This window comes from Neopsephotus bourkii, unplaced genomic scaffold (assembly GCF_033783945.1).
Source record: "Neopsephotus bourkii isolate Nb327-2 ecotype Australia unplaced genomic scaffold, CSIRO-AGI_Nbou_v1 NB_1053, whole genome shotgun sequence".
NCBI classification, from domain to species: domain Eukaryota; kingdom Metazoa; phylum Chordata; class Aves; order Psittaciformes; family Psittacidae; genus Neopsephotus; species Neopsephotus bourkii.
In genome coordinates this window covers 1,242,971-1,260,029 of record NW_026901542.1, presented here as the reverse complement: position 1 = coordinate 1,260,029, position 17,059 = coordinate 1,242,971, and the positions used below count along the sequence as shown (strand labels likewise).

Here is a 17,059-nt window from a genome sequence, read left to right as displayed (position 1 = left end):
CAGCTCTGCTCTGCATACATTTTCACTGAACCCATCACGTGTGATGGGCCAGTCCTGGACCTCTCACAAAGGTAGAGATGCTCTATAGGGAGCACAACAGCAAAATAACCCAATGTTATCAGTTCTCTGAACATTACTAAATGCTTACGTAGCCCCAGTCCTTGGAAAAGATCCTTTGCCAGCCTCTGGAAAATTAAGACTCCCCTCTTTTTCAACAAAAGCCCTTAAAAAAAAAAAAATCTTACTGGTCAGGATGGTTACTAGGCCACTAGGACTTCTTGTTGCTGCAGCCCAGGCAGATCTTTCCAACACAAACAACAGGTAAAGGGGGTTTACATTTTATGCCAGATGGTACTCAACTCTGTCATCTCCTGCTTTAATGTGCTAGCTCATTACTGATTGCATTTCAGGTGCAAATTAATGTTGGGGGGAGGGGAGGAGGGTGTTTCCTTCTTCTTAGCATGCAATGCTAGACACAGTTTCATTATAGCTCCTCTAGTATATGGTAAGCATTATACTTCCATGCACAAGGGTGGTTCTGTCTGTTCCAATTCGTACTGGTTTCTTTCATCTGACTCCATTTGCAAACACGTGTCCATTTATTTCACAGAACACACAATGTCTGAAAGGATTTTTCATCAATTATGCTATAAAATTATAGCAAACAATGTAAAACAAACAAAAAAAATCCCCCAAAGGCAAACCCCAAAACGATGTTGATGAACCTGCATTGTAAGTTTACTAATAAGCAACAGAAGGTATGAATCCTCTGAAGAAATGATCACCAATGCCAGGGATAGTAACCTCCTGATTTTGGGCTGTACTCTTGGCTCATAGCTTAACCCAAAAAGTCCTGAGGGTTCTGGCAGCATCCCAGCAGCCTGTGATCACCTGCATATGGACAGCTATATTGCCCAGAGCCTCCACAGCACCACACATGGCAGCTTGTTCAGCTGCCAGCTACAACGCTGGCACAACCCTCACCTGAAACTCTGAGAACAGCCATGCAGTTTACAACCATGGTACATCGGACCTGGCAGTTCTGTCCCTGACAGTGCCCCAGAGAATCCAGATGGGATGCTGTAACTCTGCAACCTCCCCAGAATTAAACACTTCAAATCATACTGCAAAGGCAGTAATTAATTCCTGGGTGGGATCCAGCAATGACTGCAGGTATTCTGGATTTACCTGCTTGCACCTGGGGGTATGCAGAAGACCTTTAAAGGCAGAGTCATTCCTTTTAACTGGGATGGGTAGACAGTGCTGTGGCTTTGACTCACAGCATGCCTCTTATCACTCAAAAGTCCTGAAGAGTGCCTTTTCTGTCTTTTCCTTTGAATTGTAGTTAAAATCCATGTGGGAATGTGACACTGTTGATGGTCCTGTCCACATGCTGACTTATCTAATGCTGTGCTGGTTATATCTATATATAGCTATATGGCTGCAGCATCAATAGTTAGACTTGACGATCTTAAAGATCTTTTCCAACCTAAACGATTCTCTGATTTGGGGACTTCCCACATTGAAGGTAGCACCTTTCTGCCTTTGACAGATTGCTCCTCTGCGAATGTGCCTCATTGCTTTCTCAGCCCATATAAGAACATTTTGCACATATACACTCTGCAGCTATGACATGAATAGTTTCTCATTACAGAACAAGGGAGGTTTGAATAAAAACATTACAAGCAATGGTCACAGTCATTCTTATTCACATTCTGCACACCCTTTGTAATATTACAAGAGCTCCCCTTACTCTGCTCAGACATCCCTTTCCAAGGCAAAGGACTTACTGTACATCTATGGTATTCATATGTTTTGAAGAATCTTGGTATTACACTTCACAACAAAATCATTCCTGTTTCATATGTCTTGCAATGTCACATCAGGCTTCCTCCTCTCATCAGTACCAAGGAACTAATCAGACTGGGTATGAAAAACTGGAATACAGAAAATGATACACCATGAACCAAGCACATACTTCTTGGTGCTTGCTATATGGAAGCTGATGGCCACTAGAATATTCTAAAAATAAAATGAGAATTATTTGCTCTATATGGGTAAAATTCAGGAGTAAAATGCTACAATGCACAAGAGCCAAAAAGGTACTTTCAAATGTACATATACCCAGGCTCTGCTGCTATCAGTCTGAGTTGGGGAACCGAGCAAATGTGAAGGACTTAAGAGAAGCACAGCTGTAAAAGGCTGAATTCAGTGCCTGCTATTCAGCAGTGAATTGCTATTTTTGAGACAGATCCTGCCCTGCCTCTGCAGTACAGCTGATACCCTGCTTACAGAACTATGGCAAGTCAGAACTAGGTGATCTGAAGGTCCCTTCTAACTCTAAACATTCTATGACAAGTCCTGTGCATGAAAGGAAAAGTACCCTTCTCATGGCAGGCAGAAATATCTAGCAACGGAGCATTCCCAGAGCAGAAAATTGTTACATTTTCTTGCTTTCCTAGGATCATGAGAGGACATCTAAGACTCCACAGAAAAACTTTATTTACATGGATTTCCTTATAAATTAATCTGTCTTCATTTTGAAGCTGCATTATGAGCTGCAGCCACCTGTGCCACTGCTATCAGGTTGAAGACGTGCATTTTTAGCAGTTTGCACTGAAGTGCTGCAGTCCTGCCTTTACTGACAATGATATGCAATCTTATACTTTCAGCATCTTTCATCAGGATGAGAACCTGTTCTATTCTTCCCTATTTAGTGAATTAATCAATAAACTACAATTTCACAGAGTATATGTGAAACCCTTGGGAGGCCAACAATAGATTGAATGATAAAGTTCGTTTCCTGGATTTTTTCATGCTTCTTATCATTAAAATGAAGAAGAGAAAATACACGGGAGAGTATCATACATCATTGTGTCAAGTTATTAATTAGCTAAGTCTTACTATTCCAATGGGAAAGCTTCCCATAGGTTTCAGAGCGGCTCTGCCAGTAAGAGGACAGGAGGGGTAACACTCTTGCCCAGTGTGTTGAAGCTGCCTAATACGAGGATGAAGTGCCCAAGCTCAAGGGTTGACATTTCCCAGCAAAAGCAGGGAAAAATGCCCCAGCACTAAAGTTTGGGGTGCACTGGGGCTGACATTAGCCACTAAATTACCGCAGAAGATGGGAGGAAGGAGGGTTTTCATTGCTTCAAGCAGATTATAAAACCAGTAATGAAACAAAAGTGCAGAAGTAATTCTACAAATGCAGCTATGATTAAGACAATGCTATGTTACCACCACAAATGTGGTAATAGGAATTCCTGACATCTTTTATTGTGAAAAAAGATACTGAGGAATCTGAAACACAAATTTGGAACAGCTTCTCTGTGGACATGATTCTGTGACACTGCCAACAAATGCAGAAATAGCAGAAAGATGAAACCTTAAGCACATTTGTTACAATAATGATTGCAAGTTCAGATCATTTGTCCTTCTTCTTTTGTTTTGCCATGACATAGTTCAAAATGTCTTAAAAAGACAGCTGGGGATTTCTTGGGGTCTTAAGATATAAAAAAAATAGTAGGTTAACAGCAGAAATTCTCTTGCCTTCCATGAAAAAAATGCATAACTCCCAATATATGGTGTTACTGCAGGCAAGAAAAGAGATTACCAGCTATAATATTGTCAGTAGTAGCCAGTGAGAAGATCTTGAGCTGGGTGTAATTTATAAGAAGTTCAGCTACAGCTCTCCTGTGCATGGCTTCTGGCCTCTACAGGAATGTGGTTAATGGGTTTTCTGAAACCCTAGCTGTAGGATGAAACAACCAGCATGATGCATTGGGGCTGCCTTTGCCAGTTTATACTGAGCCTCATGAATTCCAGTGCAGGGAAGCAGAGAAGTTTACATTTCTATGCTACTATTTCTATTCATACTGAGCTTCCTTTTGAAGTATCTGATTTATGTGAGGTAAAATAAACATGCAAGATATGATTGTTTGGCCTGCTTGGTCAAGTCACAGTTTGTATAAATGTGATTCCACATAATCAAATACCTCATCAATAGCATCAAATCCCAATCATTGCTATCAGTAAATTCATGTACACCTTATTTGTGATTTTAGAATCATAGAATCATTTATGTTGGAAAAGGTCCTATCTTAATCTACTACAAAAAATTGGCAAAGCTGTGACTAAACATGCCTTACTCTATTCACATATTGCATGACAAAAAGGCTCTTTATGAGAGCTTCATACCCTAGGTCAACCTAAATAATCCCCAAGTCACTCCAAACAGACCACCCCCTGGTAAGATGTGAGGGATTCTGGAGAACCTATTGCTTTTTGTCACAAGGGTTCCTCTTCACCGTAAACCCTCTTCTTCCTGCATCCCACTTAAAGACGCTGCAGAAATTACATTAATGGAAGCCCGTACCCATTTCATTCCTATTAAACTACATCTCAGTGTAGTAGAGAAGACTCACTTTATGTTACCCTAAGAAACAGGTTTCCTAAAAGAAGTGAAAAAAAAAGAAAAAAAAAGTAAAACCAAGTAGAAAACTTTCTGATACCTCTGTCCCATTTGGAAAGAGAAAGTCTGCCAGTTCCCAGCTCACAGCCCTTGGCTGAGACTTCTCCCTAGGGCCATCTCTAATTTCCCATCAAAAAGCGTAAGAGAACAGCATGCTCTGTCCCAGAAGGAGGACAAAGCCTGGCCAAATTTGTGGCCGCTCTGCAGACATTCCCTGCAGCTATGAAATCCCACTCATTTCCCAGTAAGAACGTTTTCAAAGAGGCCTAGTCTTCCAGACCTTAAATAAGGAGCATGTTTAGGAAGAGTCCGCTTCCAGCCCCACCATGAAAAGCTGTGTACTTTGGTCCCTAACACCAGTCAAACCTCCCTCACAGAATGTAAACCAGAATTTGGCACAGACTGGCTACAAGTTATTCAAACACTCAGGAAAGCACTTTGTGGTTATGGTCTCTAACATCTAAGCTCATTATTTTGCTGGTCTGACAAGTTAAAAGATTCCATTTATTCAGATGGCAGTGTTTTCCTATAAGGAAATACAGCCTATGCTCTCACAAAGTGTCTGCTGGGATATAAAGGCAATCACCATTACTGTAGCCACATATGGACACTTACTAATACAGTTCTTCATTTGTATCAGTTAATCCAGTCCAATTTTGTATTTCATGTCTAACACCATTTCCCGGTCAGTAACCCCCAGTATGAAGCCTCATGACACAAAAATGTCAAACTGCTGGCATTCATCTGATGACAAGAGCACCAGTGAGACTTTTTGAGTCTGCTGGGCTTCTCCACATGGAAATAAGCAAACAGCCTGAGGATAATTTCATCCTGCAACAGGGTGCAGTGGGAAGAGACTTGCATCTTATGAATAAGACCGTCATTCCCATTCTCTTTGAAGAAGGATGCAGGGTAGGAGATCAGTTGCTGGGATGAAGACAGACAAACACTGTGGTCAGGTCAGATTCTAGCACCTGGAGGAAAATCCTGTGTTTGAACTCTCCATTGTGAAAGGTTTGCAGATATCTCTGCTATTATCTTAATGTAGTCTACCTGCTTCAAACAATAAACCTTGAGGGGTATACTTTGTTGTCTAAGACTGTTTTATTTTCTGCCACACTGTTCCATCAGCTAACAAGCCCCCTGTGCATTACTGCTGTAAGAGGCAGCAGGAATACCTGTACCAGATTCAGGCTTTAAGACGCTAAACCCATTTGTAAAATAAGGAATGAGATGTAGCTCAAAAAGCTCAGCTGAAGAACTCTAGTTTCACTGACCTACATTAATCAATGAATTTAAAGCTTCCAGCTCAAGAGGAAGGTGAATAATTGTTTTTATAAAGTAATCCTTACTGTGCCAGCCTTTTTTCTTTTTTAGTAAAAATGCTACCAGTAGAAATCCTAAGATACGAGCTCCTCTTACCAATTCCTCCTAAAAGATTAAAGACCTTGTTTCCAACATACTGAAATATCACTGTGCTGTGGATAATGTCTTCAGCAAATGAGATAAAGGAGTTTCAGTTCTCTTGCTGCTCAGCTAAGTCAAATGAGGTTTTGGTGCTATCAATGAGCAATGAGTTTAACCAAACTCACCTCCATTGTCCCTTCACTGTTATTTACAGGGCAATGCAAAGAGAAAGAAAACGTGGCTATTCTCAGTTACTGCTGAAAAGCTAGTACCCAGGGAACAGATTTGTTGAGTAAGCAGGTATTAGATACAAACACATACTGACATATTTATTTGGTAATAAGCATAGAAGTATTCATAGGTTATTTGCTGAAAGTGATCCTACGCAATTATCAATTTTAACTGTCTGAAGATGTATTCAATCAGTAATTGTAATTTGTAAAAGTAATTTGATTATTCTCAGTGATCGCTTTACCAACACAGTAGGAAAAGCAAAAATAAATAAATGACTAGTACTAGTATATAACAGAGTGAGGTATGGGAAGATATACTTTTTATTGTGTTATTAATAATTTAGAAGCATGCTCCTGTTAGCAAAAATACACACAAAGGTATTTATTGCTAACCTACTATTTTGCTTTTGGTACAATCCCAACTGCATGATCATTTATTACACACTAATTCCTGTTATTAATTCCTCTTATTAATACACATTATTTCTGCTTTATTTCCCAGCAACAAATGAAAACCAATACAGACCAGAAAAAACTTTCCTTTATTTACCAGAGGCATAACTCAAAAGTCCAACAATGTCATTTCGCTGCAACAGGGAGTGAGAACTGATTTGTGATCATTCAAGTTCACACAATGTCCAAAGCATCATCTCTTGAAGCTTATTTTCCTAAATAGTCACCCCTTCAGTTATTAACTGTACTGAATGGATCTGCTCTGCAGCCTAAAGCAAGAGCAAAATCAATAAGATCTGGTATAAGACATCAAATCCCTGATTGCAAATGTATTTATTACAAGATAATTTCCCAGAATTAAGCACAGGCTGATTACAATTTGCAAAGTCACAATTTGAGAAAACCAAGAGCTGTAATTTAATCTTTGATGTTATAATGAGAACGGGAGAGTATTCCAACAGGTTATTAATGAAGACTTCTGTCCACAATAAGCTGCTTTTTTTTGAACAATATCCCTTACTAATCAGATACTTGCAAGACCTTCCCTTCTTAAGCCTTTTCTCTCTATAGTATCATGAAAGATTTCTTGGTATTTTAAATTATATCATTACTGAGGAAATTGGGGAGAAGAACAACAAAAAATCCTGCTCTTCCTCTAATTACCTATGTTAACAGCACATAGTTGCTGGGCTGCCTTTGTTTTCCTAGCTTTTTATTCAAGCTGTTTTCTCTGTAGTGACTGAAATATTTATATATGTTCCTTTGAAAATCCCAGACAAAGAGACTAAAGATCACAGTCCCTAGTGAATTTCAATGGACCCTGGATACCTTTATCAAATACCTTGGAAAATCCTAGCAGTTATTTGCTGGAGAAAATTAGTATTTCCACCTCTTTACCATTTATTGCTATATCAGTTTCTTCATTTAACACAGGTAACTTAAATACCTCAGTTTCAATGGGGGGAAAATGAGGATGTTGTTATAAGATTAACATTGTGAGTGTAGCTGTGATGCTTTTTATTTGCGACGGTCAAGGAACGGAAGTAATATTTATTCACTGATACACTTAGTAGCAAAGCACTGAAACAGCTGAGCCATATTTCAATAAACCACATATGCTCTGAAATCAGTATTTGAATGTGCAACCCTTCCCTGTATACATGTGTCATTCTCTCTCACAGAAATAGGTTTCCGCTATTTTACTTAGTTTCTGTTATTCACAATGTTAGGTATTCCCTCATTAACCAAATGAGAGGAGTTCAGGATATTTTTTTTTCTGCTGTTAGCTATTCTCTTTTTTATACCTGTTTTCATGGTTGAAAGCCTGCTCAATCTGCAAGATTACACATTTCAGGTGATATTTCATGGCAGAAGCAAAGAAAATGCAATCAATCCTCCATGGCAAACGCAGAATGACTAGCACATTTGCAAACAGCCAGCTATCGTACACATCTTTCCTGTTACTACTGTGTGAGCTCTTCACTGATGTCACTGCCATCCCCCCAGGTTCCCAGCCTGGAGTCCACATGCCCAGAAGTGTGTCTGCACTCACCACACACAAGATGCGGTGCTTGCCAGGCAGGATTTCTACCATCTCCCTCTCTCTCTCTTTCTAGATGCTCCTCTTCTTTATGAACGTATAGGCTTCATCTCACTGCAAAAACTGTTGTGGCTACATCCAGGGGCCAGTGAGCTCCTCCCAGACCTGCTCTGTGACTCAGCACCCAGCAGGCCTGCAGGATCCCAGGAACCAGCACTGCCTCTCCCCACCAGCTGAATGTAGTCCTTATCCCCGAGACAGTCAGTTCTCCCCAGAGTGGGAAGGAAGGGTGATGGAAGGACAAACCCCTGGGCATGCCCACCTTCACACAGCAGGTAGGATGCAGCCTGCCAGGGTTAACCTGTACAACAAGGCACATGCTTCCACACCGAACAGTGAGCTAAAAAATGTCACATTTTCAGTCGAGCTATATTAACGTAGCGTGATTTCTGGGACAGCAATTTTCCAGCTGATTATTAGGTAATTAACAGTCAAACACACACTGTTCACTGAGGCAGGGGTCCGTATGTGTTTCTGTGCAATGTGGCATAAGGACTCAGGGATCCAAAACTGGCCAAATCAGGTGTTACTAGATGTGAATGGAAAATAACGAAAACTCAAAATAAAAAGGCACTGACCCAAGGAATGGTAGTATTGTGCTGTGACTGCCTGCAATACTGACTGGCATCACCTTGCTCCTTCACACAGCAAACAGCTTTCAGGTTTATTAAACCAGCTATTTCTCAGTACTCTGTGACAGTATATCTCAAAAAGTATGGGTACATCTTCAAGTTACTGAACACAGAAACTAAGCATTTGTAAGGTGTTTTCCAAAATATGAAAATCTACAAATGCATAAAACATTAATGATACAGACATTTTTAAGGATTTATTGCAGTAAATAGTTTAACAGGCAAGAAAAATGTAATTTTACTTATCTTCTTTTAAAAGATTATATTTTCACCGTATACCTACAGTGGTTAGACAATTTAGTATACCCTAAATTGTCAAATGTGCAAATGAAAAGAATGTAGAATGCTTTTAATTTTTTTTTTTTTCCAGCAAATTCCATAATTATCTTTGTATGTAAAATCTCTGACAGTACATAGTTTTGTGAAGGACAATAAGGGCAGGCTTGTCTATTCCCTGAATGACAGCCCAGACTCCTATCCAAAATGTAACAGTTTGATCATCTTAGTTATTTACAGAACAGCCAAGCAATAGATTCTGGGACTTGTTTTCCTGACACACATTTTACTGTAGCCTGCATATGTTACAGAAAATGTGCAGATAGAGGGAAGGGGGAGGTGGGGGGAAGTCAATGGAATATCATTGTCATTATTCAGTTAGGTCCGCTAATGAAATAGATCATGTTATTATATTGATCATCTCGGTGACTGTCCTGCCCCTCCCCACAATGCAGTCATCTATAGCAGATAAAAATTGATCAGAAATGCAGACTCCTGAGCAAACTGCAGGATTCAGGAAGTATAACAGAATTCAGTCTCAGCAACATTTAAACAACCATTTAAAAACAATCAGACTAGTAGGATCCATGCAGCCGTATCCACCCGAGAATCCTGACTCTGCATTCCAGCACAGATATCTGAGTCAATGTAACCACACTGCATCATCATAATCCTGCCTCAGCATACTGCCTCTTCTGCGCTCAAATCCACAAATAAAAAATGCCCCCTTTTTTTTACCTTAGATGGAGAATTCCAGCTTGTCCTTTTGTTCATAATAACTATTCCAAGTTTGTATGTCACAGGGATGGTTACAGCAATAAACTTCACAGATCCTCTCCTGCGGCAGAAAGCAAATTAGAAAAAAGGCTTCAAACTGTGACCTCAGAGCAAAGCACAGCCGTTAGCATCCCTCAGCCAACCTTCAGTGGAAAGCACTTTAGGCAGCAGGAAAACCGGCTCTGTACATGGCTGCAATGCTTTCAAATCAAGCATTCCGTGCTGTAAGCTCGGGGATTTATATCTTCTTAAATAGGCCGTCCCACTCAATGCTGCTTGTGTGCATGAAAATATGAAGCATTTCACTGCAGTCACTTTATGCAAGAAACTACCCCAGTCATCTTTACAATCTCTGTCACTCTGCTCTGAGACTAAAGAATGAGCACAGCATGCATAATTCATGCATTAAAATCTTCTGTGCACTTCCTGCAGCAACTGTTACATCCAGTAATGGGATATTGATCAGCTCATCACTAAAACAATCGGGGCTGGGCAATTGCTTTACTGCAACAAATATTCCATCCAAAAGGGGATGCAGGCACAGGCTTCCCCCCTGCAGCGCTCGAGCATAACTCTAACATATGTGGCATGGCATTTACATATTGCAGAGTGTTTAATCTGGACTCTGCATTTCTTTGACCTTCTAAAAATGCTGCATTATCTGAGCCTTTTATCTGAGGTCGGTATTCCCTGCAGCCTGTTTCTCCTTTTAACTCTACGCAGCATGAGAAGCAAATATACTTTCCTAACCTCACATATACAGCACAGTGAACCTCCAGAAGCAAAGAGCAGATATAAGTATCTTCTACCCCTTCTACCCCATGAAACATTCATTGCCCCATATACACCTGCACCTTGTTCGTAACTAGACCACTCTCACCTGAATCCTTTCATTACAATGCATACATTATATCCTATCTGAAAGAGATGCATGTATACATCATATTCGTCTAGCACAACTCACATAACTTGTATCTGCCAGATCAATTAGAATAGGTCCCAAAGCTTCTACTTCTTCCCACAGATCTGTGCATCTTTCCAGTACACTCCCTTTTCTTGCACCCCTGTCATTTAAACAAGCCTCATCACAGTCTACCAACCAGTCTCCAGCAGCCTTTGGGCAGTCCCACCCTCTGACTGCCACATGCTTCTCCCTCCACACGTAGGAAAATCATGACTGCCAATTTCAGAGGAAAAACATGAGAGGGAAGGCAGACAAAAGGAAAACACTAGAGCCATGACTGAGGTGAAACTCCAAAGCAATACTTAAAGTAACAAGAATCTTTGGTTATCCAAGTGTGGACAAACAGCATAGTCACCAGCATGGGAACCACACAGACCTGTAGTTTCCTGAAGTCTATGGAATTATTCCTTACTCTTGATGGAATTTGGGTATGAGGTTTTATCACTACAATACAGAACTGTTACTGGGTTTTATTTGAAAATCTATTCAAGAGGCCAGTAAGACTTATAATAATTATTTCTTCCTGGGATCAAAGACCGTACAATTGGCAAAACAGAAAACCTTGATGGGACTGCAGCTTGAATATGCCATATACTGATGAAAATCTGAATCTGGGGTAAACTGTCAACTCTCCTGCAATTGTATGCATTCAGTGCTTCCCAAGTAAGTTAATGGAAAATTGTCTGGAGCAGGCAGAATTTGGCATACGGTCTGGAAACTAGAATGAATAGAGGCTTTTTTCAGAGGAAAATCAGGAAGACATTTTGCTTGGTTTCCCTCTCACCAAAGCAATCCCTTTTCAGTGTACACAGTATCTAATAGTTTTCCCTCATGCTAAGGCACACTGATACAGTTAGTGAGCTGGCAAGAGTGTTGCCAAGACATTACCGTATACCTTGTTGGTATGTCCTTTCTCCACAGTTACCAAGGCCATAATAAAACAGCAGTTAATTTCTACTTTGAGATACGTCAGAAACAGCGGTTCAGGTTATCAGATTCCTCACCCATTGCTATACCCTGAGTTCTGGGTCACAATCATCTCTAGCAAGCATTAAGATAGAAATTACAAACCATAACAGAAAACATGATGTTACGAAGCTGTCTGATTAATTAATCAGATTAGAATGGAAAGAAACCTCACAGAGATGAGATTTGTGCCCTGGGTCATGCAATCCCCATGAGCTTGCTCTGGTCTTTAATCAGTTATAAGGGGCAAGTTTACTGGGAAAAATATGCTCATGTAGGCACTGCAGACTAGTTTATCCTATGCTTATCACTACAGTGGACATCTGCCACTTCTTGCTTTGGTGGGATTAAGCTCCAGATAAAGATGTCTAAATTTGGATGGCTAGCAGTGCATGCTTGCACATGAGGAAGGTGCTTATCATGTCAGAAGACTGTTAGAAACTACTTGGCTGTCCAACTCTTGCAATGTATTTAAGGGGAGTTGAATCGTTCCCATCTCCATTGACTGTATCAACTAGTCAAAGACTAGAAGCACTGAGGAATAAAGTAAGTCTTCCTTCCACTACAGAACTTCATAAGAAGCATATAAAAAGAGAAACTAGTGCCACTTTCTTTGGAAGACGACAAAGATAAGAAGGGTTTTACTGTTTGTATAGGTAAAGTCTAGAAACTGGGAAAAATCAGTGTTTTGTTGAAGTTACTGGTGTCAGCAAACACAAATACGGGTGTTTGTTACAGGTGCATTTCATCACATTGAAGTACTGCTGATGTATTTCACTGATGTTAGACACATTCCAAAGAAATCTGACAATCCATGTTGATAGAACATTAGCCTTCTTTGTGTATATAGTTGTATTTTTTAGCATTGATGAAAAACATGTAATGAAAATGCCCTGCTCTCCTTGCTTTATTATTCTGGTTCCACACTTCCAATATAAACTATCATACCAGACATTCGTATTCTTAATATGTCTAGGTAGAAATTTGAAGCTCACAGGCTTAAGCACTAAGATTTACCCTTCATCATGAATACCTGTTTCAGTACAATACATAGCTTCCCACCCCTCCTGACATATAGTAGAAAAAAGTAGAAACTCCAGACTTGGGAACCTTTTATTCAATTTGAAATGCAAAAGTGCTCACGGGACTGGAAGATTTTAAGATAGGCTACACAGTGGACTGTCAGGTAGTCTCAATCACAGGATCAATATAGAGCAGAAACTCTCTATATTCTGAGAGCACAAAGCTGTTTAATGCAGCCATTTCTTGTCTTACAAATCTTCATTTTATTTCCTAAGTAGCTGATCCAAGCCCACTGTTTCATGCACCTCTTTCTATTATTCTTTTGTTACTCTCCCTCACTGTAGTCTAACCCTGTCCTTGGTTCACAGAATCATTTAGGTTGGAAAAGACATTTAAGATCATCTTTAATAACACAACCAAGTTCACCACTAAACCATGTCCCTAAGCACCACTTCTCATCAACAGTACCTTTCTCTTCTGCTCCTCTTCTTACACTGAGCAAAAGCTCCATTCTTCCACAACAAATTAATTCTGTTCTTCACATTTTCTAGGTAGAAAAATCTTATTCTACCATTTATCACATCCACAATGACTGTCACTTTCTTGACTGCAGTTCCCAAATCCTGCTATCCTTACTTTTCTTTCCATGTCTATTTCTCCAACAGAAATCTGACAATACAACTCGACTTTTGTTTCCTTCACTTTCCCTACTCCATCCTTGAGGCACAGAAAATGCTTGTGCTCAGTGCTGCTATATGATTCACCTTCCATAAAGCCACATCTGTCTTACACAGTTTCTTTATTTCCTTCAGAAATTCATTTCCCCCTACCTGCTTGCTTTCATTCTTTTCCCATTCTCACTGTTTTTATCCTTTCACAAAGAAAAAAACTCCCTAGGGTTTCTCTTAGCCTCACTCGCTTTTGCAGCCACCATTACATCTTCCTGCTGCCTTTCAACGCTACATAGCTTTAAAACTACCACATGAAGTTCCTCTCTTCCTTTCCTCCTGGCTTTTGCCTTTTGCACTTTAACATAGAAGCTCTTGAAATCTCTTAGCATTTGTAGTTATCCAGACCTCAGGAGCAGGGCTCATTTTTCATTCCTCCTGACATGCCAACAGTTTTTCGTGGTTAGTTTTTACCTCTGAACTTTTGGCTCCCTCTCCAACTTTGCTCTGGATGTCATTGAGAGGAACAACTTCTATGCTCTGCGGAGAATTACTTGGTCTTCTTTCTCTTAACACTTTACCCTGCTATAATCTCACCTACAAACACAGTGTCAGCTGCCATCTCTTTGTATGCTACACCTCTATTCCAGTGAGACCACCTTTTTCCAATTGGTATCAGCTGGTATTTCTGATACTGTAAATTCAGGCATCAGCTTAAACTCAACATATCCAAATTGGGGACTGTATTAACCCTCCCCATCCTGCCATAAACTTCCTAAATCACTGTGTACAGTGACACCATCTAGCCCCAAATTTAAGACACTTGTCTGAATGTTATCTCCACCCCACATCATCCGTAGGTCATCAAATCCAGGCCAAGTTTTGCAGAATCCTTCTGCACAATATTGCTCACACACAATATTTTTATTATGCACTTAATTAAAACCCTTGTCTGGATCCTCATTATCTTGGGAATAGATTAATACAAAATTTTGCCCCCTGCCTGGACAAACACAACATCTAATCTGAGTGTTAACTGGAAAAACCGTTCTTCTGGTGCGTCACTCCGATTGTGTGACCTCTCCCCTCACATCCCTCTGCTCCCTCCCTTGGCATCTCAAATACAAGCAACTTCATGTTCCCTTCCATGGACTGCTCTCATTAGTATTCTCACTTGGTTCTGAACAGCAAACTTACAATTAGTCTTTAACTTATTTTTCATTAGCCCCTTGTTAAATTTTCAGTCAAGCACTTCAATGCTTCCTCCCATTACACTTCAAGCTTTGGAAGAACTCTCTGCAACACCTGCAAACTCACTGCATTGCCCTCCTCCAAATCCTTTCTTAAATACTCTTTGCTATCATAATTACAAAAAAAGTTGACAGCACGTAGGCTGCTCAGGAAAACTGGGACCATCATCTATCCTCATGGCCAATTTTCTTTCACTGCTTCTTTGCAATTCCCCATCTCTCTTTGCCTTTTATGTTATACTTCCACCCATAAGTACTTACAAGTAATTCTCACTAGGACAGGGACAAACTTTTTAGTGTGTTTCTTCAAAGGGGTGACTGGTTGATGACTGTGGCTATTCAGTACAACACTAATCAACAGTACCAGAGGGGACAGGAGACTCGGAATCTTATAGCAGTTATCTAATAGAACCTCGGATTTCAGAAATAGGGTTTATGCCAGCCCAAAGTTCCTACTGAGGAGTCATATGAGGCTGAATGAAATCAGGGGTGCCAGTTCAGTCATTTAAGCCGAAAATGTGACTTTGTTGTTCTATGGACCACTTTGCTACCAGTACTTAAACGTATTCCCCAACCAAACAAATTCTTGTTCTGCTTTCCCGTTTAAGTCAGTGTTCTGAAATAGCAAAGATAACACTTCATTATATGAAAATGCTTTAATAATTGTTCTGAAACAATCCAAATATTTAATACCATTATATAGATTGTATGCCAATATAGTTGTCCCTACTACATATATTATACTGCATCTTATTATATAGCACAGGCTTAAATATCATTCTACACATTATATAGTTATAATATAAAAAAAATATAAACCCAGTAGTTATTATGATAGACTACAGACTACTATATATATCTGCCATATTTCAGGTGTAAGAGATTCTGTGTATACTGAGAAAAATGCCATTCTTTATGTTCACATGTTTTATATGAAATCTAAGCCTTTCTTATCCTTCTGTGGAGGTCCTCAATATGAGGTAGTTGTTACTCAAAATATCACTTGACTTTTAAGAGCTAGCCACACACACAGAGATGGAGACAGAACTATGTTTATGCTCTCCTAGGCCATTGGTTTCAAAGAGCAACAAAGGCTATATTCAAGATAACAGACAAAACTTCCCTCTGAACACTTTCCCACACTTACAGAGTGATTTATTTCAAATCACTGCTGCTCCAAAACCAGCATGAAGTGCAGCATGACTTGCTGCAGTATATCCCTCTACAGACTCTCTGTAATACTGATGGGAAAATGCTGTTCCACAGGTCTTTTCTTCACCTGGTTTTCTGGTCACATCATTCTCCTTAGGCCAAAAGCCCAATCCCACTACAGACTGAATTTCGACATCCATTTTGAGCTCTTGTGCTCAGCAAAAACTCTTTTATATTATCTTTCTCTGCATCTTCATTACTGCTGTTTTTACACTCCATCGTGCATGCTTCCTCTATGATATTTCTGACCTCTGAATTGATTTTTCTATCCATCATTAGTTTATAACTCTCTTCATTCAGTTTATTGGTCCTCATTCATCACACTAACAACTTAACACCACTGGATAAACAAAGCAGGCTCTTATACTTGACCCAGTAGAAACACCCTATTGGGTTGCCCCTTCTGATATCATCCAAAGAGGGATCCAAAAACTCAAGGAACATCACAGCAGTCAACTGAGTTATGTGTTTTGGTGAAAAGTAGAAAAAGCCAAATATCCATTACTGTGAGCAGAAATTCAAGGTCGGTGCCTGTGCAGAGCATAGCAACAAGTTCAGGGCTGCCAGCTCTTTAAGTGTGCAGTTCAAGCCAATGAATGTTTCCAGTTGACTGAAATGCTTTAACTACAAGCTGTTTACCATACAAACTAGAGACAAACTGCTGCATTCAAAGATGCTGATGGGGTTGCTCTGAAAGGGGTTGGGCGGGAGGGTGTTGTTGGGTGAGGGCAGGGGCACAGGCAGCTGGGGACCACAGACAGCCCCTCGCCCCAGAGCACAAGCTGGTGGTTCCTGAACACACAGTGTGCGGCTGGGCTGATTGCGCCATGGATCAGGAGCACTGGACAAGGTTATTGTGACGGAGCAGGTCTGAGGTCCTGCCAAGATGGGAAGGGGGCTGGGCAGGGATAGAGACAGCAGTGTGCTTGGCCAGACACAACTGCAGCTGAAACACAGCACAGGCAAGGTCCCAGGCAAGGCTAGCCTAAAACAGGTTCTAGAAAGGGGGAGAAGGCTTCTTACAGCTTCCCTACAAATCTAACCCCAGGCTATACAGCTCCACCATTTGGAGCTGAACTCTGGAATGTAACTCCACAGAAGGGGAAGGATCCATACAGCCTGCTGGT

At 40.3% G+C, this 17,059-nt stretch overlaps 1 protein-coding gene across 1 annotated transcript in view; it reads right to left on the bottom strand.

The window, feature by feature from the left end:
• CNTN1 (contactin 1) overlaps positions 1-17,059 on the bottom strand; it is a 239,509-nt gene that overhangs the window by 131,810 nt on the left and 90,640 nt on the right. Inside the window, exon 3 of the mRNA XM_061361173.1 lies at positions 9,811-9,910. The gene's annotated coding sequence lies outside the window, so the exon portion shown is untranslated. The remainder of the gene's footprint in view (positions 1-9,810; positions 9,911-17,059) is intronic.